This window comes from Tenrec ecaudatus, chromosome 6, assembly GCF_050624435.1.
Source record: "Tenrec ecaudatus isolate mTenEca1 chromosome 6, mTenEca1.hap1, whole genome shotgun sequence".
NCBI classification, from domain to species: domain Eukaryota; kingdom Metazoa; phylum Chordata; class Mammalia; order Afrosoricida; family Tenrecidae; genus Tenrec; species Tenrec ecaudatus.
In genome coordinates this window covers 99,427,588-99,449,210 of record NC_134535.1, presented here as the reverse complement: position 1 = coordinate 99,449,210, position 21,623 = coordinate 99,427,588, and the positions used below count along the sequence as shown (strand labels likewise).

Below are 21,623 nucleotides of genomic sequence, written 5' to 3'. Positions count from 1 at the left end.
GCACGGCTACTCCAAGCAGGGATCTCATACCTGGAGCTTGGTGGGCCAGGATGAGGTCCACTCTATCTCCCTCTCCTTCTTAGTTCATTCCAGTGTGGACTAGACAGACCTTCCACTCTCCCTGGGCTATATCATCAGTGTTGTCCTTTGTATTGCCTCCTTCTGGTGAGGAGGTCAAAATAGCTTGGCTTGGGCCCAACCCCGTGGCCCTCTCTGTTAGTTCATTGTTCCATTGAGGTAGTTAGTTTATTGTGCCAACCTGGCTGATAAACACATGTGGGATTAATTGAAGGGTGGAGAGAAAAATGGCTTGGCGAGCCTTGCCTTTCTTGTCTCTTGCTCTTTGATCATCGGACCAGTGTGAAGCTGCCTTGCTTGTTCTGTGCCTCAATTTTCAAGCTACACTACCTGTGGGACACCTGACCCGTGAACTGTGTCACTGTAATTTGAGGTTCCTTCAAGACCTGCTTAGCCACACACATCTCTTGAGTTGGGGACTGTCAGACCCTGTCATCTGGCTGACTGTTGGTGACCTGCCTTGCTGTTTACTGCCTGTGCCTGGATAGCCCGAATTGCTCTACAGAGGACTACCCAGTGGCCCTGAAGACTTGAAGGACTGCCAATGTCTCACAACTGTCTCACAGGAGTGAGTTTCACTGAGCCATTTGTACTGCTTTATAATTTAATTAACTGTTTATTTCTTATGCTATCTATCTGTATAAATATATATATATATATATATATATATATATATATATATATATACATAATTATTAGCATTCTGGTTTTGTTTCTATAGAGACTCCTGTCTAACACATCCATGCCATTTTATGAGCAATCAGGTGCTATAGCCAACCCACTGTAAAATGTAGCAAACTCTCCTCTGCCTTATCTTACTGATATTGATCACAGATTACTCCCCTGGGGAGGGCTCAGGGGTGTTTGAGTTCAACTAGTAATAGATCAAGATGATGACTCACCTCATTGCTTTTTTATTGTTACCACTTATGATATTACCCATGGACTATGTAAAATGTTCACTGCATGATGTGTATGTCTTTTGAAAGATCTGTAAGTCCCATTATATACTAGTAAAATAAATTGACTCATGTACATTAATAAAACCTAATCCTTAAATTATTTGCTTGGCATACAGATTGAATATGGTGATAAGAAAAGTTGCTTCTTGATCCATGTATAGATTCTGCAGGAGCACAATGAAGGGCTCTGGAGTTCCCGTTCTTCTCCAGGCTACCCACAGTGTATTATGGTCCGCACAGTTGAATGTCTTAGCATAATCAATAAAACACAAGTAAATGTCTTTTGGTATTCTCTGATTTCAGCCAAGATCTAGCCAACATTAGCAATGATATCCTTTGTTCCACGCCTTCTTCTGAATCAGGCCTGAACTTCTGGCAGGTCCCTAACAATACTGCTACAACCATTGTTGGATACTCTTCAGCAAAATTTGACTTGCAATAAATAAATAAATTGATAGATAGATAGATAGACTTGCATGTGATAATAATCACATTGTTCTATAGTTTAAACATTCTGTTCAGTCACCTTTCTTTGGGTTGGGTACAAATTGTTTCTGTTCTAGTCCGTTGGTCAAAAGACTTTCTAGTTTCTTGGCATAGAAGAGTTGAGTGCTTCAGCTTGTTCACACATTTCAATTGGTATTCCATTAATTCCTGGAGCCTTGTTTTTGGCTAATGCCAAAAGAACCAACAAATTATCTTGAAAAAAGGACAGTCCTAGTGAGACTTTGTCTCACATACTTTGGACATGTTGTCAGGAGAGACCAGTCTCTGGAGAAGAACATCATGCTATGGAAAGTGGAGGGGCGGGGGAAAATGAAGGCCCTTCATAAGGAGGCTGCAGCAGTGGGCTCAAACATACGGACAATTGCAAGGACTGTGCAGGGTCGGGCGTGCTTTGTTCTGTTGTATGTAGGGTCCGTGAGTCAGGCCTGAGTCGATGGCACCTGACAACAATTCCTTCAATGAATTTGAGCTCTCGCTCTAAATACTTCCTATTTCTACGAAGGAGTTCGTCTAAGGGAGCCCTGTTTCTTGCTAGCACTTGCACAAGATCACTGAGGACTGCGCGCCTGATGAAGGCATGGTAAAGACAGTGCATAGTGCCTAGCCAGCCTTAAACACTTGCACTAATGTCAGCAGCCATCCAAAATGCAATTAAAATGAAATGGGTGTGGGAAAAGTACCCTCTTGTGTGTGCTCAAAGAATTCTGTGATTTTTTTTTAATCAAAAGGAGGAATGAAGAGTCTGAAATTTGAGGTAACTGATGTGGGTAACCGAACAGGTTGTAAATGGAATTTCCACTCTATGTAGTGTCTTAACATGAGTCTTGAATCCATGTGGAATTTTAAAGTTAAAAATGCCTAACAGCAGTGGTTTTATCTTTTTCTCCTGTGCTTCACCATATATCCTAAAGATGTTTATCTCTGTTATGCAGGATGTTGGCACCTTATTCCTAGAATATCTATCCTCTGTGATCAAACAGATAGAGGGTATGATAGCCTATGGCCAAAGGATCTTGATGTATATCATGATCAACACATCTTCTATAAAATAAACCCTTGGGTAAAAAATGCTTCAAAGAGAAGATTTAATAAGCATATTCCTAGAAAAGCATGCTGAGATAATTAAGGTTGATTGTGCCAACTTGGCCGATACACACATGTGGTATTAATTGAAGGGCAGAGAGATAAATGGCTCAGTGAACCTCACCTTTCAAGTTCTCGGGTCTCTTGCCCTCTGATGGTTGGATTGGTGTGCGGCTGCTTTAGCTAGTTCCCTGCCTCATCTTGCAAGGCTCACTTTCTGCAAGACATCCCTGAGGAGAAGCCACATGGACCTATCCTGATGCAGCCCTGGGTGCTGGAGCAGCCGTGTGGAGACCCCTGCCAGCGCTGAGATGCTTACACGCTCACTGATTTGGCTTTCCTCCTGCATTTGGTGTCATTGAGTGTGTTTTGTGAGATGAAGGAGGACTTTGTAGATTGGTGTCAGACATATGGGCTAATGTTGGACTTCAGGGCTTGGAGAGCACTGGGTTGGGGTGTTTTCTTAATGTACACTTACCCTTTATATAAAGATCTCTCTTATGCATCTGAGTGTCTGTGGATTTGATTTCCTAGTTTACCCAGACCAACACACATGCCCTGTTAGTATCATGTGTTTGCCCCTTCATCAGCTGAGAAGCACTTTCTTCATATATCTAGCTTCTCAGACTAGTTGATCATACAGATTGAATAAGTATGATAAAAGTATATAACCCTGACACATGATTTTAAACCATATAGTATTCCCTTGTTCTATTCTAACAACTGCCTATTAGTCCATGTATAGATTCCAGATGAGCACAACAAAGTATTCTAGAATTCCCATTCTTTTCCATGGTATCCATAGTTTGTTATGGTCCACATTGTCAAATGCCTTGAATCATCAATAAAACACAAGAAAACATCTTTTCGGCATTCTGTGTTTTCAGCCAAGATTCTGTGTCAACAATGAAATTCCTCATCTTATTTTCTTTTGCCCCAAAATTGGTTTTTTTAAGGCACCCTAATGAGTCTTAAGAAAGGTTATTATTGTGCTCGCTTCGGCAGCACATATACTAAAATTGGAACGATATAGAGAAGATTAGCATGGCCCCTGCGCAAGGATGACACGCAAATTCGTGAAGCGTTCCATATTTTAAAAAAAAGAGAAAAGTTATTATTAAAAGTACATGCCTGTAGCCATCTGCTGATTGCAGAGGTATAAATAAACATAGTTTGCATAGAATAAACTTTTATGTATATATAAACTGGATTCCTAGTACCAATACTTTTTTTTATTTCTCCTTGTATACCAGAACCTAGCAGTATTGCTCTCAAGAAGAGCTGCAACTAGCTGATAAACAATTTGCAGTAAGTAAGACTTTTCATATAGTATTATCTTAATGAACAATTAAAATAATTACTGATTTACTCTAGAACAGGTGTCCCCAACCTATGGCCTGCAGGCCACCAGCGACCCGCCGAGGACATTTATCCAGCCTGAATGTATTTGCCCCGTTTTTTTTAACTTCAAAATAAGATATGTGCAGTGTGCATAGGAATTTGTTCGTAGTTTTTTTTAAAACTATAGTCCGGCCCTCCAATGAGTCTGAGGGACAGTGAACTGGCCCCCTGCTTTAAAAAATTTGAGGACCCCTGCTCTAGAATATAGTTCCCAGTCTGATTTTGGAGTTTGCTTCATTTAACTGATGGAATGTCTTTAAAAGATCACAATGCTCAAGGCTAATGGTCTTACTAGCTCACCTAAGCCAAGGGTTGGCAAACATTTTTTAAAAATTATTTTATTGGGGGCTCTTACAGCTCTTATCACAATCATACATCATCCATGTGTCAAGCCATGATCATTCTCAAAACATTTTCTTTCTACTTGAGCCCTTGGTATCAGCTGATTTCCCCCTTACTCCACTCTCCCTCTGTCATGAACCCTTGATAATATATAATTTTTTATATCTTACACTGACTGATGTCTCCCTTAATCCACTTTACTATTGTCCTACCCCTGGGAGAGGGTTATATATATAGATCATTGTGATTGGTTCCCTCTTTCTCCCCACATTTTCCCCTTACCCTCCTGGTATCACTATTTTCATTATTGGTCCTGAGGGAATTATCTGTCCTGGATTCTCTGTTTTGATCTCTTATCTGTACCAGTGTACATGCTCCAGTTCAGCTGGATTTTTAAGGTAGAATTGGGGTCATGATAGTAGGGGCCGGCGGTGGTGGGGAATGGGGGAGAGGAGAAAGCATTAAAGAACTATAGGAAAGTTGTATGTTTCATCGGTGCTATACTACACCCTGACCGGCTCCTCTCTTCCTTGTGACCCTTCTGTAAAGGGATGTCCAATTGTCTACAGATGGGCTTTGGATCTCCCTTCTGCCCTCCCCATAATTCACAATGGGAAGATTTTTTGTTCTGGGTCTTTGAGGCCTGATACCTGATCCTACTGATACCTCATGATCACATAGGCTAGTATGCTGCTTCCATGTGGGCTTTGTTGATTCTCAACTAGATGGCTGTTTATTTATTTTCAAGCCTTTAAGACCCCAGACGTTGTATCTTTTGATAGCTGGGTACCATCAGCTTTCTTCCCTACATTTGCTTCATTTTGTCATTAGTGTTCGTGTCAGGGAAGGTGAGCATCACAGAATGTTGGGCTATTAGAGCAAAGTGTTCTTGTGTTGAGGAAGTACTGAGTAGAAACCCAATGTCCGTCTGCTACCTTAATACTTATATAAATATATGTATGTAGATCTATTTATTTATTCCTACCAACAGATAATCAATTTATTCAAATAGTTGATTTAAGCATCTGCAATGGTGGCTTCAACCTCTATGCTAGGCTCAAAGCTATTGGAGGTGATCTGCTTAACTATCTCAGAAGGATTGTACAAATCAATGAGATGCTTGTGGATTCTCATCTGGAAATGATCCCAGGCCTTAGAACATTCACCACAGGGAGTTTTCCTGGTTGTGATTCTCAGTCTTGATAGGCATCCTAACTGGTCCCTTCACGTTCAGGTTCTTCTTCTCCTTAGCCCCTCTGATCAAGTCAGCACACACTTTCTCCAAGGATGTCATGTTGCGGCTGGTTAGAATCATTTTAATCCGGTGAATGGCCCCCTCTGGTTCTACAGGTGTCTTTCTGGTGTCCTCAAATTCCATGGCGTTGAGGGAGCTTCCTGACCGACTTATTCCTCAACAAGAGCAAATGGCAGTGAGTGTGGAATTGGAGCAGGGGAACGGAGAACAGTGAAACTACAGCTGAGTCTTCCTCAAAGAGCCATAGATTTATTTCCCTATCGTTATATAAATATATTTATATATGTACATGCTTGTATTTAGACCTCTATAAATAAATGTCCTTTACCTCCTAGTTCTTTCCTCTATTTCCTTTTACTTTCCTCTGGTTCCACTATCATGTTTGGCCTTCATTCAGGTTTCATTCATTCCTTTCAGTTACATTGCCCTTGATCGAGCCCCACCAGGTATCCTATACCCTCCTCACCAGCAGTTTCAGATCACTTGTTGTTCCCTTGTCCCTGGGTTGGTTGATACACTTCTTTCTTTCCCCACCTCCCCCTCTCCCTTGTCTCTCTGTGGCTCCCATTGTTTTCTCCTCCAAATTGTTTATCCCACCTATCTTATCTAGATAGACATGCAGAGACAATAGGTGCAAAAACAAGACAAAGCCTGACAAAACAACAAAGGAAGAGAAAACAACAAAAATCAATGACAAAAAAAGGAAAAGCCTACAAACAGTTCCAGGTCAGTTTGTTGACCTTTAGGAGTGTTTTCCCCTGGTGTCTGATGGAGTGCCACGCCCTGGCCCCAAAGTCCATTTTGGTATTCTCCCCAGGGACTTCACTGCGTTCCTCCCCTTGCTGCTCTGTTGCAGGGTGGGCATACTTTTGAGACAGGAGAGTCAATTGTGTTCCTCACAACAATTTAAAAATTATTCAAGAGCCCTAAATATATTTTCTACAAACAAATGAAATCACCATATCTGAACAATATCCTTTAAAATTTTTCCATTTAACCTCAGAGCCACATGTTTATTTGTACTCAAAAGAGTCACACATGACTCACAACCCAAAGTTTGCCAATCCCTGCCCTAGACCATTTTTCAACTTGAAATTGTCTTTTAGGAACCAATGTTTCCCAAGGCTCAAAGTCTAAAAGACATCCAAGAACAATGATCTGGGTTCCCTACTTTCTATGAAAGCCTGAAATCTGAATTCCATGAGAATTAAAATATTTTCTGTATTTCACATTAAAAATATGGAGGGCTTCAAAAATTTTGTGAAGAATTTAATTTCGTTTGTCTACCACAGTTTTGAAACCTCCTTGTAAAATGATGGCTTTCTGTGATATAAACATCCTGGTTTGGGCTTAGCCCTTTGAAGGGTGTAAAAATATTTGCACTGTAGCTTCCCTGAAACCACAATATGTGCCAATAATCTTGATGGTCACAATTCAAAGATGTTTCATGCTCTTTGGGGCCAAAACAGGAGCCCTGGTGTAATACTGTGTTACATGTTGGGCTGTTTACCGAAAGGTCAGTAGTTCCAATCTACCTGCCACTCCATGGGAGAAAGATAATGTTGTTGTGTTTTCCCTCCCTTAATGATATACAGCCTTGAGCATGATAGTGGGAGAAGAAGAAAGTAAAAGGAAATAGATGGAAGAACTAGGAGGCAAAGGGCATTTATAGAGGTCTAGATACAGGCATGTACATATGTAAATATATTTATACAGGATGATGGGGAAATAGATCTACGTGCATGTATTTATAGTTTTAGTATTAAGGCAACAGGTGGACATTGGGCCTCCACTCAAGTACTTACTCAATGCAAGAGCACTTTATTCTATCATGATGCACACTTTCCCAACATTATTGCTGAAAACAAATGTATGCATAAGCAAATGTGGTGAAGAAAGCTGATGGAGCCTGGCTATCAAAAGATATAGAATCTGGGGTCTTAAAGGCTTGAAGCAGTCATCTGGTTGAAAAGCATCTAGTTAAATAAGCAGCCATCTAGTTGAGAAGCAACCAAGCCCACATGGAAGAACCACACCAGCCTGTGTGACAAGATGTCGAAGGGATCAGGTATCAGACATCAAAGAACAAAAAATCTTATCATTGTAAATGACGGGGCTGGAGACTAGAGACCCAAAGCCCATCTGTAGGTAACGGGACATCCCCATACAAAAGGGTCGCGGGGAGGAGATGAGCCAGCCAGGGTGCAGTGTAGCAACAATGAAACATACAACTTTCCTCTAGTTCTTTAATGCTTCCTCCCCTCCCCAATTCCCCACTATCATGATCCCAATTCTAGACTAGAGGATGTGAGGGAGATCAGATGCATACAGACATCCTCTCTGAAGACAGTCAGTCACCAGGGAGTAGGCCCTGCTCCCTGCTGTTAAGGACAATGGACAGGCCTGCAGTCATTGATTTGGTTCCTTTAGGTGGAATTCACACCCTACTAATAATGGTTCTTATGGAGATTCATGTTACGGAGTCGCGCCCAACATAGACCACTGACCCACAAGCAGCTGCAAAGTAACAAAGCAAATCTGGATTTGGGCTACAGCATGGCCACACAGGGTCCAAAACTGAAGTGTCTGGCAAAATTTTTCTTTCCCTTTTATACACTAAAAACCAGCCAGGCGAGGGGGGTAGAGCAAGGAATGGGGAAGGGTGTTTACACAAGATAACAGGGATGCGGGTAGTTCGGCATGTCCTGCCCAGCTTATCTTGGACCAGATGTTCTTGCAAACTTCTTGCTGACATTTACAAGCGGATATTTGCAAGGTCACAGTGACTTGCTTTTCTAAAATAACATACCTCTCTTAGAATGGGGGTGGCACTTAAGCTTTTCAAAATGGAGTAACTTAAGACAAATTATTTTACTCTATTAAGCCTTAACAATTCAGAGAACAGATCAAACTAGCTCCTTGACATCCAAAGTTAAGCTGCCATCCTGAACCTAGGATCTGCCCATCTTGTCACATGAATACCCCCAATCCCTCCTCTTCCTATTGCGTGTATGTCCCTAGATGACCCCCTTCCATTACTGTATAACCTATAATGCAACTCCTTTACCTGTAATAAGTGGATTTGCACGCCCCTAAAGGTATATAAGCCTGGATTAGCAATATAGGTCTCACTCTCTCGGCTCCTCTCTTGATCTCTCCTTGGCTCCCTCTCTTCCCCTATTTCCCTTTCCCATTGCCCTCCTTCCCTTCCCCCTCTCTCCACGTGGACCACCAAGCAGGGCTAAGGTGAGCAATGCTACCATGAAATGTGTCTGACTCCATTATTTGACCCTCTTCTATCTCTCATGCTCTCAATGGCTTTATTATAATATTTATATGCCTCAACCGTACAATTGTGCTTACCAAACCGGTGATTAGTGGTGGGGGGCTGACTCCCCCAATTCAAACCACAAGAGGCTGTACACTGGTACAGTTAGGAACTGGAAACATAGGAAATCCAGGACAGGTGATCCTTTCAGGACCAGTGGTGAGAGTGGCGATACCAAGAGGGTGGAGGGAAAGTGGGGTACTGATTACAAGGATCTACATATAACCTCCTCCCTGGGGAATGAACAACAGAAAAGTGGGTGAAGGGAGATGTCAGAGAGTGTAAGGGAGGGGGAAGCAGAGAGGGAGGGGGGAAAATGAGATGCTGATACCAAGGGCTTAATTGGAGAGCAAATGTTTTGAGAATGAGGAGGGTAATGTATGTACAAATGTGCTTGACACAATTGATGTATGTATGGACAGATAAGAGTTGTATGAGCCCCCCAATAAAAATGATTTTTTTTAAAAAAGAGATAAACATTTAGAAATCGGAAATAAAAAAAGGTACACAGCCTTGTCCCATCCACTCATCAGGTCCCACCTCCCCAGTCCCAGCAGCAAGCCCAGACCCTGGTTCTTCAACCCATGTTTCCGTCTTCACCTCTGTCTCTCCCACCCATTTCCGTCCAATCCAAACCACGTCTAGCACCTATTAAGCCTCTTGCATTTGGGGCTGCTAAGTTATCTGCTACCCACCAACTACCACTTCACATATCAGGGCAAGTTGTAGGCACCCGATAGCCAGGTACAGCCCAGGCACAGGCTTTGGGGTTGGCACAGCTGGCAGATGCTGTATCTACTTCCCAGGGAATGCCAGGGGCAATGCAGGCCACTGGCCAGGCCCATCTGGGTGCTTCACCACCTCTATCCCAGGCTCCTGGTGCACCGCAGGGTGCTCTCCCACACTGGCCCTGGGGTGACTCTGCCCCTGTGCAGAGGACAGCACATGTTGTAAAGGCATTGCAACGACATTCTCACCCGCTGTAGCCCAGCTTCCTGCCCCCTTCCTCCCCGCGCAGTCAGTGCACGTAGGGCAGACACCAGACTGGCTATCAAACCCAAGGCTGCGTCTGAAGGAGAGAGAGAGGCTTCGACGTTGATTCAAATGCTTCCTGCTGTGGAAACAGGACAGGGAAGAGTTCACACAAGGCCAGGGTTTCCTGGAGGGAACCTTCACATTCATGGGCTGGAGATTCATCCCACTCACATTCTCCTAAGTCAGTGGTTCTCGACCTCCCTAATGCCACGACCCTTTACTACAGTTCCTCATATGGTGGTGACCCCCCAACCATACAATTATTTTGGTTGCTACTTCATAACTGTTATTTTGCTATTGTTATGAAGCGGGCGAAAGGGTTGTTCAATCCCCAAAGAGGTCACGACCGACAGGTTGAGATCCACTGTCCTAAGTAAAAGTCATTCCCTTCAACGTCCCCCCATAATAATGCCAACTGCTTAAAGGCTATCTGCCTGAAGGTTGTCTACCATCAAAAACAGTCAGACTTTATTGTCTGTCCCACCTTAAGTACAGACCACTCCCTTCTGATAAGGACCATAGATTATTCCCCTGGGGAAGAGCTCAAAGACACCTAAGGTCATGGCTGCCATCTTGACTAGAGTTTACCTCTCTTGTTATGTATGTACCTTCCTGTCACATGTATGCCCCTAGTATATCCCCTTCCTATTGTATGTATACCCCTAGCTTGTCCACCTCCTGTTACATGTATGCCTCTAGCACAACCCCTTCCTCTTACATATGAGCTTACTGTGCCGTGCTTGCCCAAGATTATATAAGTCCGTTAGAGAATCAAGTATGGTCTCCTTCTGGTTCCAGTCCTCATGAAATAGGTGAGGCCTTGCATACTTTATCTTGTCTGATGTCTCTTAAATTGATCCCTCAATTACAAAACCGTCCCTTGGGCCCATTCAGTTGTGGGAAGGCTGGTCCCCCACATCCTGCCGATGCATCTCCAGCACCACCTCTCCCACGCATCATGGTGTCCAGACAGACTGGTGACTCAAACCCTACAAAGGCCAGTGTGAAGCACCAGATTCTCGCTCACATCATCAAAGGCTGTAATCCGGAAGAAGACCCTTACCCGGTGAGATGTTCCCAGTTGCTGAAAGAGTCTGAGAAGCCACCACCGGCAGGTCAGGTCCCCCAACAGAACTGAATGAGAATCTCTCAGGCGCACCCTGGGGGACAGCCCAGCTGCCAAACTAGACAAGAAGGCGAGTACGGGGGTAAGTAGCCCCCCGAGGAGCAGTTTCAAGGGTCCATGATGTGTGCCAGGAAGTGCAATGCAAGCAGGCAGCCACCAGTGCTGATTGAAGAGAACATGGAAGCGATGCAGGAAGCCAGCTGTGCTCTTCTTTGCTGGCCAGGGCCCTGACACAGCTCCTCCGATATTGCCAGGGCCCAGATCCAGGGCAAGTGCCGGGGGGTCAGGAGGACTCTAGTCGGGGTTCAGATAATTCCACTTATGACGAAGCACTCTCCAACATCTCCTGGGCCTTTGTCAGTGAGAGCTGGGCATGGAAAAGATGACCTGGGAACTCTATCAGGCTGCCTGGAGATTGTAGAGGGATTTCCCTCCCAGGAGATTGATGGACAGGCTCTTTTATTACTTAAAAAGAATAATAACTGATGAGCACCATGAACGTCAAATTGGGTCCTGCCCTCAAGATCTTCTCCAAGATGAATGTCCTCAAGGAGACATGGTAGTGCACCCTCTAGCACAAACTAGCCTAAGACTTGCCGCCTGGCTCATTCAACCTGGAGCCAGCAGAGACTGTTCCAGGGAAGAGCTGCCCCAATCCTGTAAATCTTCCATGGAGGATGGCTGGGACAGGGAAGGCCAGTGCAAGAACTGGCTGCTGGGGCTACATGTGTGGCAGCAGCTTTTGATATTTTCTCTGGGTTCTACCTTATTTTAACGTCTTCACCGCTCTCACCTTCCCCGCTGACCCTCCTTCTATCTTTATAAAAGTGCCAGTCTAGAGCGCCAGGACTGCTCAATCTTATCCTGGGGTGGACCATCTAGCCAGGGCGGCAGTTCATTCAGAGGGGCTGATAAGGCAAGGAAAGGGTGCGATATAGATTTGCTTCCCTAAAAGGGGAGAGAAGGATAGGGCTTTCTAGCTTGTGTGACAAGTAGTAAAACAGGGCATACCTCAACCCCTCTTCCCTCTGGATTGTCGTTGTTACTCCCTTAGAACTGAACATTTCCACCTGTGTCCATAGCAGGTCACCAGCCAGTGATTGGTTGGCATCTTTCTGATTTGCTGCAGGGATTACATTGTTTCCCTGGCACCTGTGTGGCTGTGGTCATTCTTTCTGCATCTCTGCTCCCCTCCAATTTATCTGTTGTTTTCTACCCTACCTCCTTTACAACGTCACCTCCGCTCTGTTTATAAAACAGGAGCATGTGGGGTTAAGGCTAGGCATATATAAGTACATTCCTTGTACAACAAAAATGCTAATTTTTGTTCTTCCTCAGTAAAAAGATTGAAAATAAAATAAAAGGGTTTACTGCCTTGGGAACCCAAAGGGGCTGTGGTAGTTACATAATCTTGTTAATTTGAGACTTAAGTGTGAAGGGGTGGGGTTTAGCCTGTCAATCAGGGCACAGCTTGACCTCATTTGGAGGTGCTAAGGAGGTAAATAGCTCTCTGGAGGTGGGACACACGCTTCCTCCCAGAGAGACATTACTGTCGTCAAGGCATTACTAATGAGGAGTCTGATAGAGCTATGCTGCTGATACATCCTGGGATCTGAAGGAGCCACATGGAGATCCCTGCCAGCGCTGAGATGTTTTTACCACCACTGGATCTGTTAGGGACCGAGAAGCAGGGACCAGAGTTGTCCCTCTCCATACCTAGAGACCCCTACAGGACGTTGGAAGAGAATCAGGTGAGCCTATAGCCCGTCATAAAGACTAACTAACTGAGCATGCTCCAAATTCAGGCCCCCGAACTAGGTGGGCAGTACACCTGGGGTGGGCCCAAACTAGACCAGGTGGGCTTAATTCAGCCAATGGGGTCAATCAATACCTTCTACTATGCCTCCCAGCTGAAGGCCTTAAATACTGGGACCTCGAGACTGCCAACTGCCTCTCCGCCTTCCGCTCAGCTATGTTGCGGTCTGTCTCTCAGGTCTTCGGCCACCACATGTGGGTGTGCAGTCCCGCCAGCTTGCCCGTGTTCGGGGCTGTACAACCTGAAACTTCTTCCATCTTTTTATAAAAACTCACTTGGCTCACAAACCACACTTCGGCGTAAATTCTTTCTCATGCGAAGCCAAGAACTGAGGTATTTTCCACCCGAGAAACCTAACAAGGCTTTCCCCCCCACTGGCCTGTGATCATCCTGCATCCGGAGTCATTGTATGCATTTTGTGAGTTTGAAGAGGACTTTATAGATTGGTATCGGGCATATGGGTTAATATCAGAATTATGGACTTGATCTGGACTAGGCTGGGATGTTTTCTCAATATTTGATTGCTCTCATATATAAAGCTCTATACACATTGATTGGACTGAACTGAAGCAGGTCAGGGCCCCACTCCCCTGCATGTCCCCAGAGGTCAGCAGATGTCCCCCTGAAATGAGGAGACTGGAAAATAATGCCTGGAAGGCCTGACTCCCTGAGAACCGGTGGGCCTGCCTGCCAGAGCTGATAGAGTGCATCCTGGGCCACACACCTTGCTGCTGCAGCACGGACCGCCCTCTCCCCGCTCTCCTTTAAAACCCCAGACCCCGGGCAAAGCCCGCGATTCCCCCGGCTACTTGCTAAACCATGGAGCTTTGCCCAGGAGTTCCCACTAATAAAGCTATTTCTGTTTCTGCTCTCCTTTTGTCCTGTCAGTTATCTTGGTCTGTCTCCCTGTGCCTCAGTTTACCTCTCACTCGTCCTGTGCCTAGGTTTATCTTCATACACACTAGTGTCTATGAATTTGTTTCTCTAGTCTATCCAGACTAACTCAGGGGCAGTTTGACTCTGCCCTTCACTCTGAGTTGGAATTGACTCAGTCACAGTGGATCTGGTTTTTTTGGTTGGTTTGGAGACTATCAAAGAAATCCAGAAAGCTGTGTCTAGAAGCTTCAACCCTTGCTTTCTTTCCTCTAACTTCCTTTCTCTTGCTATCATGCCCACTGCCTTTATTAAAGTCTTACATAAGACGACCAGACAGGTGTTTAATTGTATTTACTATAGAAAGGCGTAGAGAGTCACTCAGTTTTAACTGAAGTGTTGTGGTGACTCTCTGGGGTGTTTGGAGACACTGTGTCCTTCTGATGTTTCCCAAATTCTGAGACACAATGAGCACCCTGAGAACACAGCTGCATTGTTAAGATTAGTCCCAAGGAGCTGTTTGTGCTTAGAGCGATTTATCACGACAGTATTGTTACACTATGCACCCTTGCCTCATTATATGTACAGCTGTACTTTGGAAATAAAAGTGTCTTTGGATCATCAGGGCATTATCCCCTCTTTTTCTTCAGGTCATCTCTCACTGCGGGTCCAAACTGCTGGACAGTAACAATGTGGCGCCTAAAACAGGGACCTGATGGTGCCATCAACCACCTGGAATGGTATTAAGGAGCGACGACTCCCCTAAGGTGAGGGGCTGTGGAGCAGTGGCTCCCTGGGGAACTACCAAGGAAAGTTTGGGGCTTTTCCTGGACTGATCTACCGTATGTTAAAAAAACAAAACAAAACAGGGGCTTTCTGTGTCTATAAATAGGAATATTGATTGAAAGTAATCTGAAAGTTTAATCCCTGGTTTCCAGATGAAGGCACCCTTGATGATGAGAGTTGGTTTAGAACTATAGAAATTTTTGGAAAAGGCTTGAACTTCTCTAAATGAGTATGAAGTAGATGATGTAAACTTGAAAAACGAAGGGCATAAGATTATCCCCTCTATGCCTTTACCACCTATCCCCCCGTAGTGTGTTTTTTTATTTTTATTTTTTAGTTCAAGGATCGTTTGTTGGCCTTTAGGAGTGTTCTCCAGTCTAGTCTGTTGGGGCACCACACCCTGACCCCAAAGTCCTCTTTCAGCATTCCCTGGGGACCTTGCCGCTCCATTCCCTTGCTGTTCCACTGCACTCCCCCAGTGCTTTGCCTCGGTGTGGCCCGGTAGTCATTTTAAATAATCATCCTTTTGCTTTAAATATTATATCTGATTCTGTTTGTTGTTAATTCTTTTTTGTTTGTTTTTTAAAAGTTTTATTAGGGGCTCATACAACTTTTATCACAATCCATACATATACATACATCAATTGTGTAAAGCACATCAATACATTTATTACCCTCATCATTTTCAAAACATTTGCTTTCCACTTAAACCCTTGGCATCAGGTCCTCTTTTTTCCCCATCCCTCTCTGATCCCCCCCTCCCTTGTGAGCCCTTGATAATTTATAAATTATTATTTTGTCAAATCTTGCCCTTTCCAACATCTCCCTTCATCCACTTTTCTGTTGTCCGTCCCCCAGGGAGGAGATCACATATAGATCCTTGTAATCAGTTCCCTCTTTCCAACCTACTCTCTGTCTACCCTCCCAGTATCGCCACTTATACCTATGGTCCTGAAGGTATCACCTACCCTGGATTCCCTGTGTTCCAGTTCCTATCTGTACCAGTGTACTCCTCTGGTCTGCCTAGACTTGCAAGGTAGAATTAAGATCATGATCGGGAGGGGTAGGGGAGGAAGCATTCAGGAACTGGAGGAAAGTTGTATTTTTCATCAGTGCTATATCACACCTTAACTGGCTTATTTCCTCCCCTAGACCCCTCTGCAAGGAGATCTTCAGTGGCTGATAAATGGGCTTTGGGTCTCAACTCTGCACTTCTCCCTTCATTCACTATGGTAAGATTTTTTTGTTCTGATGATGCCTTATATCTGATCCCTTTGACACCTCGTGATTGGACAAGCTGGTGTGCTTCTTCCATGTGAGCTTTGTTGCTTCTGAGACAGATGGCCACTTGTTTGCCTTCAAGCCTTTAAGACCCCAGACACTATACCTTTTGATAGCCGGGCACCATCAATTTCCCCCCCCCCCACATTTTCTTATGTACCCATTTGTCCTCAGCGATCATATTATTGAGGTGTGCACCGAATGATATGAGTTTTTGTTCTTTGATGTCTGATAACTGATCCCTTCAGCACCTCGTGATCACACAGGCTGGTGAGTTCTTCCATGTGGGCTTTGTTGCTTCTGAGCTAGATGGTCACTTGTTTATATTCAAGCCTTTAAAACTCCAAATGCTATATCTTTTGATAGCCGGGCACCATCAGCTTTTTTCACCACATTTACTTGTTCACCCGCTTTGTCTTCAGCGGTTGTATTGGGAGGGTGAGCATCATAGACTGCCAATGTAATAGAATAAAGTATTCTTACATTGAGGGAGTGCTTGAGTGGAGGCCCAATGTCCTTCTGCTACCTTAATACTAAACCTATAAATATAGGCACATAGATGTATTTCCCCATTCTCATATATCAATATATTTGTATATGTACATGTCTTTATCTAGACCTCTATAAATGCCCTTTGCCTCCCAGCTCTTCCCTCTATTTCCCTTGACTTTCCTCCTGTCCCACTATCATGCTCCGTCCCCACCTGGGTTTCAGCAATACTTCTTCCTTACATTACCCTTGATCACACCCTACAAGGCCTCCCAAACCCACCTCACCACCAATTTGGATCACTTGTTGTTTTCTTGTCCCTGTGTTTGTTAACACCACTTCCTTTCCTCCTACTTCTCCCTATCCCATTTCCCCCGAAACTGTCAGTCCAGTTGTTTTTCCTCTAGATTGTTCATCCAGCCTATTTTATTTAGACAAACCTGCGGCGATAATTACACGCACAAAAACAAGACAGAGCAAAACCAAGCGACAATACACCACAAAAGAACAGCAACAACAACCCACTGACAAAGAACAAAGCAAAACACAAGAAAGAAAAGCTTGTAGTTAGTTCAAAGATTATTTGTTGGCCTTTAGGAGTGCTTTCCAGTCCAGTCTGTTGGGACACCATTCCCTGGCTCCAAAGTCCACTTTCAGCATTCCCTGGGGACCTTGCTGCTCCATTCCCTTGCTGTTCCTCTGCAATCCCCCAGTGCTTTGCCTTGGTGTGGTGGGATCAGGTCGGGTGCAATTCCCACACTGTCTCCGATGCTGTCCCCCGCAGGGCCATGGGTCAGTGAGGGACATCATGTGTCTTAGTGGGGCTGGCCATGTGGTCCTCTCTGTGGACTGGCTGCTGTAATTGGGGTCTTCGTCCTGAAGGCCTGGTGGACCAGGGTGTGCTCCACTCTCTCCTACTCCCCCTTCACTGATCCTGTGTGCTCTGATCAGATATGTTCCTCTTCTGGAGCTGCAGATTCAATGATGTCCTTTGAAACAAATTCTTCTAGGGGGAGGGGCAAGCATCCACTTAGTATTTGGTACTGGGGTCAGCCCCCCCCAAACCTCTCCACTGGTTCCCTACTCCACACCAGAATGTTGCATTCACACCTTGGGACACTGGGTTGAAATCTGGTCCCTCTTTCCCTGTGGAGATATGTCCCGACTCGCAGGAACTGCAACGCGGACCCTGGAGGAGGGAGTGGGAATTGGGGGGACAAGAGACATGAGAAATGGAGACAAGACAATAGCCTGATCAAGTCTCGTTTATTGAGTAAAAGGCTACAGCTTATATGGGCCAGGGAAAAGCAAACACCCGTCGCACATGTAAATTAGGCTACTTTGGTGATGGACCAATCAGGGAGTTCGGGGGAGCGCGCCCTGCCTGTAAAGTCAGTATCGGCTTAGTCTTCAACCAGGTACGCAGAGTGACATGTTATGCAAATCAAGTGCAGGCGCTAGATAGGGCAAAGACAATCTTTTACTCAATCAAGGGGAAGCAGGATATAGGTGCTTTAGAAGCGAGCTGCTTCCTGTGAGTGGAAGGCTGGCAAAAACAAACTGCCAGCCCCTTCTCTAAAGGGAAACAGGCAGCACTAGTAAATGGCGAAATAGAAATTTACAAGGCTCGGGCAGAAAAGATCAAGGCTATTGCTGGGCCTAATGACTCCGGACAGGGATATAAACAATACCCTCCCCTTGGGTGGGTTAGTGCCCTGTGCTCCCGCTACCCATTTCTTCCTAATTTTCATCCCTTTTTTCCCCCTTTCCTTTCCCCACCTCCTCCCCAGTTGTCTACCATGTGCATCCCTGCATTTGATCTGGTCCCTGACATACTACACGGTCCTCACCCAAGAATGTTTGTTTACAGTAGTTTTTCCCCCATACCCCTTTTGCATTTTTTTAAAACACTTACCTCAGCGGGCTCATGTTGTACTTGTGCTTTTGTGCCTGACTTACTTCGCTTAGCATGATTTCCTCCAGTTCTTCCCATGCCGCTATGTGCCTCATATGTTCATCACTGCTTTTTAGTGATGTGTAGTGCTCCATTGTATGTATATACCACAGTTTTTTAATCCAATCGTCAGTTGATGGGAATTTGGGTTGCTTCCAGCTCCTTGCAATTGTGAACTGTGCCGCAATGAACATTGGAGCACAGATGTCTGGCCTTGGTTTGTTTCTTGCCTCTTCTGGGTATATGCCCAGTAGGGGGATTGCTGGGTCATATGGTAACTCGATTTCCATCTGTTTTAGATATCGCCAGATCGATTTCCATAGTGGTCATACATGCTTACAAGTCCACCAGTAGTGAATGAGAATTTCTGTCTCCCACAGCCCCTCCAACACTTGTTGCTTTCTAATTTTTTGAATTGGGCTACCTTTGAGGGTGTTAGGTGGTACCCATTGTTGTTTTAATTTGCATTTCTCTTATGGCTAAAGATCGGGAACATTTTCTCATATGTTTGTTGGCTATTCGGATTTCTACCCCTGTGAAACTTCTGTTCAAGTCCTTTGCCCACCTCTCAAGTGGGCAATTAGTTATTTTCTTTTTGGAAGCTAGCAGAGTATTGTAGATTTTAGTAATAAGGCCTTTGATGTGTCATTGCTAAAGATGTTTTCTAGTCCATGGACTCTCTTAGTGAATTGTTTTGATGTGCACAGGTGTCTTAGCTTCAGTATATCCCATTTGTCAATTTGTGCCTCCTCTGTGTATGTGTCCTTCCCTATTTCTGATAACCTGTGTATTCCCTGCACCAAAGTTATCAGGTTGGTCCCAATTCCCTCATTGATGGCCCTAATAGTTTGGGGTTTAACTTCAAGATCTGTGATCCACATTGAGTTTATGCTTGTACATGGAGTGAGATAAGGGTTTTGCTTCATTTTTCTGCTGGTAAATATCCATTTTTTTTCCAGCACCACTTGTAAAAGAGGGCATCTACTTCCCATTTGGTTTTTTGGGGGCCCTTATCAAAGATCAGTTGTCTGTATGCTGATGGTTTTATTTCTGGAGTTTCAGTTCTTTTCCATTGGTCTGAGTGTCTGTCATTGTACCAATGCCATGCAGTTTTGACAACTGTGGCTGTATAGTATGTGCTAAAATCAGGTAGTGCAAGCCCTCCCACTATGTCTTTCCTCTTGAGGAGTTCTCTGATAATTCCGGGCTTCTTCTCTCTCCATATGAAGTTGGTAATTAGTTTTTCATTTTCTTTGAAGAAAGATGAGGGTAATTGTATCGGGATTGCATTAAACTTATATAGTGCCTTTCGCAGAACTGGCAGCATGGGATATTGTTCCATTTGTTGAGGTCTCTCTTAGTTTTTTGTACTAGTGTTCTGTAGTTTTCCCCGTATAGATCTTTTATATTTTTAGTCAGGTATATCCCTAGATATTTCAACTTGTATTTGGCTACTGTGAAGGGTACCATCTTTTTTATCTCTTCTTCTGTGGTCTTATCCGATGTGTATAACAGTCGGATGGACTTCTGTTTGTTGATCTTGTATCCTGCCACTCTGCCAAACTCCTCTATTGTTTCCAGTACTCCCCTTGTGAACCTTTTGGAATTTTCCGTATATAAAATCATATAATCTGCAAATAACAATACTTTGACCTCTTCCTTCCCCAGATGAATACCTTTGATGTCTCTTCTTTGCCTTATCCTATTAGTTAAAACCTCCAGCATGATATTAAATAAGAGAGGGACAAGGGCATTCTTGTCTGGTCCCCTTTTTCAGTGGGATTGTGTTAGTCTTTTCTCCATTGACTACCACGTTGGTTGTTGCTTTTTCATATATAGCTTGTATTGTCTTGAGGAACTTTCCTTCCATTCCTGTCTTCTCAAGTGTCTTAAATAGGAATTGGTGATAGATGTTGTAGAATGCTTTTTCTGCATCTATCGATATTATCATGTGGTTCTTATAGTTTTTCATGTCAATGTGACGAATAAAACTAATGGTCTTTCGTATGTTGAACCATCACTGTATCCTAAGTATGAATCCCACTTGGTCATGGCGAATTATTTGTTTTATATACTTTTGTATTCTGTTGGCTAGTATTTTGTTAAGGATTTTTGCATTGATGTTCATTGGGAATAATGGTCTATATTTCTTGATTCTTGTGGGATCCTTGCCCGGTTTTGGCATCAGAGGTATACTAGCTTCATAGAAGGAGTTCGGGAGTTTGCCATCTTTTTCTATGTTGTAGAAGAGTTTGTGTAGGATCAGTGTTAGTTCTTCCCTAACTGCTTGGTAGAATTCTCAGGTGAAGTTATCTTGTCCAGGGGATTTTTTGGTTGGTAATCCCTTGATACACTTCTGTATTTCTTCTATTGCTATGGGTCTGTTGAGATTCTTGATGTCCACCGAGGTTAGTCTAGGGAGGGATTGTTTTTCCAAGAATTTGTCCATGTCTTCCAAATTGTTTAATTCATTGGAGTACAATCCTTCATAGTACTGTGTAACTATCCTTTTGATTTCATTAGGGTCTGTTGTAATGTCCCCTCTTTCACCCCTATTCTTGCTGTTGAAATATGTTTCCCTCCTTTCTTTGGTGAGGTTTGCCAGCGATCTGTTGATTCTGTTTATCCTTTCAAAGAACCAACTTTTAGCAGCATTAATTTTTCCCATAATTTTCTTATTTTCCTTCTCCTTAATCTCAACCCTGATTTTTATAATTTCTTTCTTTCTTTTTTTTTGTGCTATTTGTAGGATTTTCCTGCTGACTCTGCTCCTGGTCTAGTTGTAAATTTTGTGCCAGCATATCAATCATGAGTCTCTCTTCTTTTGTCAGGTGTGCATGTATTGCTATGAAACTTCCTCTGATGACTGCCTGTGCTGTATCCCATACATTTTGGTACGTCGTGTCCTTGTTCTCGTTGGTTTCTAGAGAGTGGTTTGTTGAAATCACCCACTATAATTGTTGAGGCTGTGATTTCTCTTTTATATTTTAGAGTGTTTGGTTGACATATTCAGCGGGTCTCTCATTTGGGGAATATAGGTTTACAATGCTTAGTGGTTCTTTGTCCATCATTCCCTTGAGCATTATATAGTGTCCCTCCTTATCTCTTTTTATGGTTTGCACTTTGAGGTCAATTTTATCAGAGATTAGGATTGCAACCCCTGCATTTTTTGTATTGCTGCTTGATTGGTAGGACCTTCTCCAGTCTTTGATTCTCAGGCTATTTTTGTCTATAGCCTTGAGATGTGTCTCCTGTAGGCAGCAGATTGATGGGTTGTGTTTTCTAAGCCAGTCTGCTAGTCACAGTC

At 43.8% G+C, this 21,623-nt stretch overlaps 1 non-coding gene and 2 pseudogenes across 1 annotated transcript; all 3 read left to right on the top strand.

Moving 5' to 3' along the window:
* Positions 1 to 3,619: 3,619 nt before the first annotated feature.
* On the top strand, positions 3,620 to 3,726 carry LOC142452028 (U6 spliceosomal RNA). The gene has a single exon (XR_012785094.1). It is a non-coding gene; the product is annotated as a U6 spliceosomal RNA (small nuclear RNA).
* Positions 3,727 to 5,749: 2,023 nt separating this feature from the next.
* LOC142451556 (polyhomeotic-like protein 1 pseudogene) lies at positions 5,750 to 10,803 on the top strand (annotated as a pseudogene).
* Positions 10,804 to 10,949: 146 nt separating this feature from the next.
* LOC142451555 (polyhomeotic-like protein 1 pseudogene) lies at positions 10,950 to 11,680 on the top strand (annotated as a pseudogene).
* Positions 11,681 to 21,623: the final 9,943 nt, after the last annotated feature.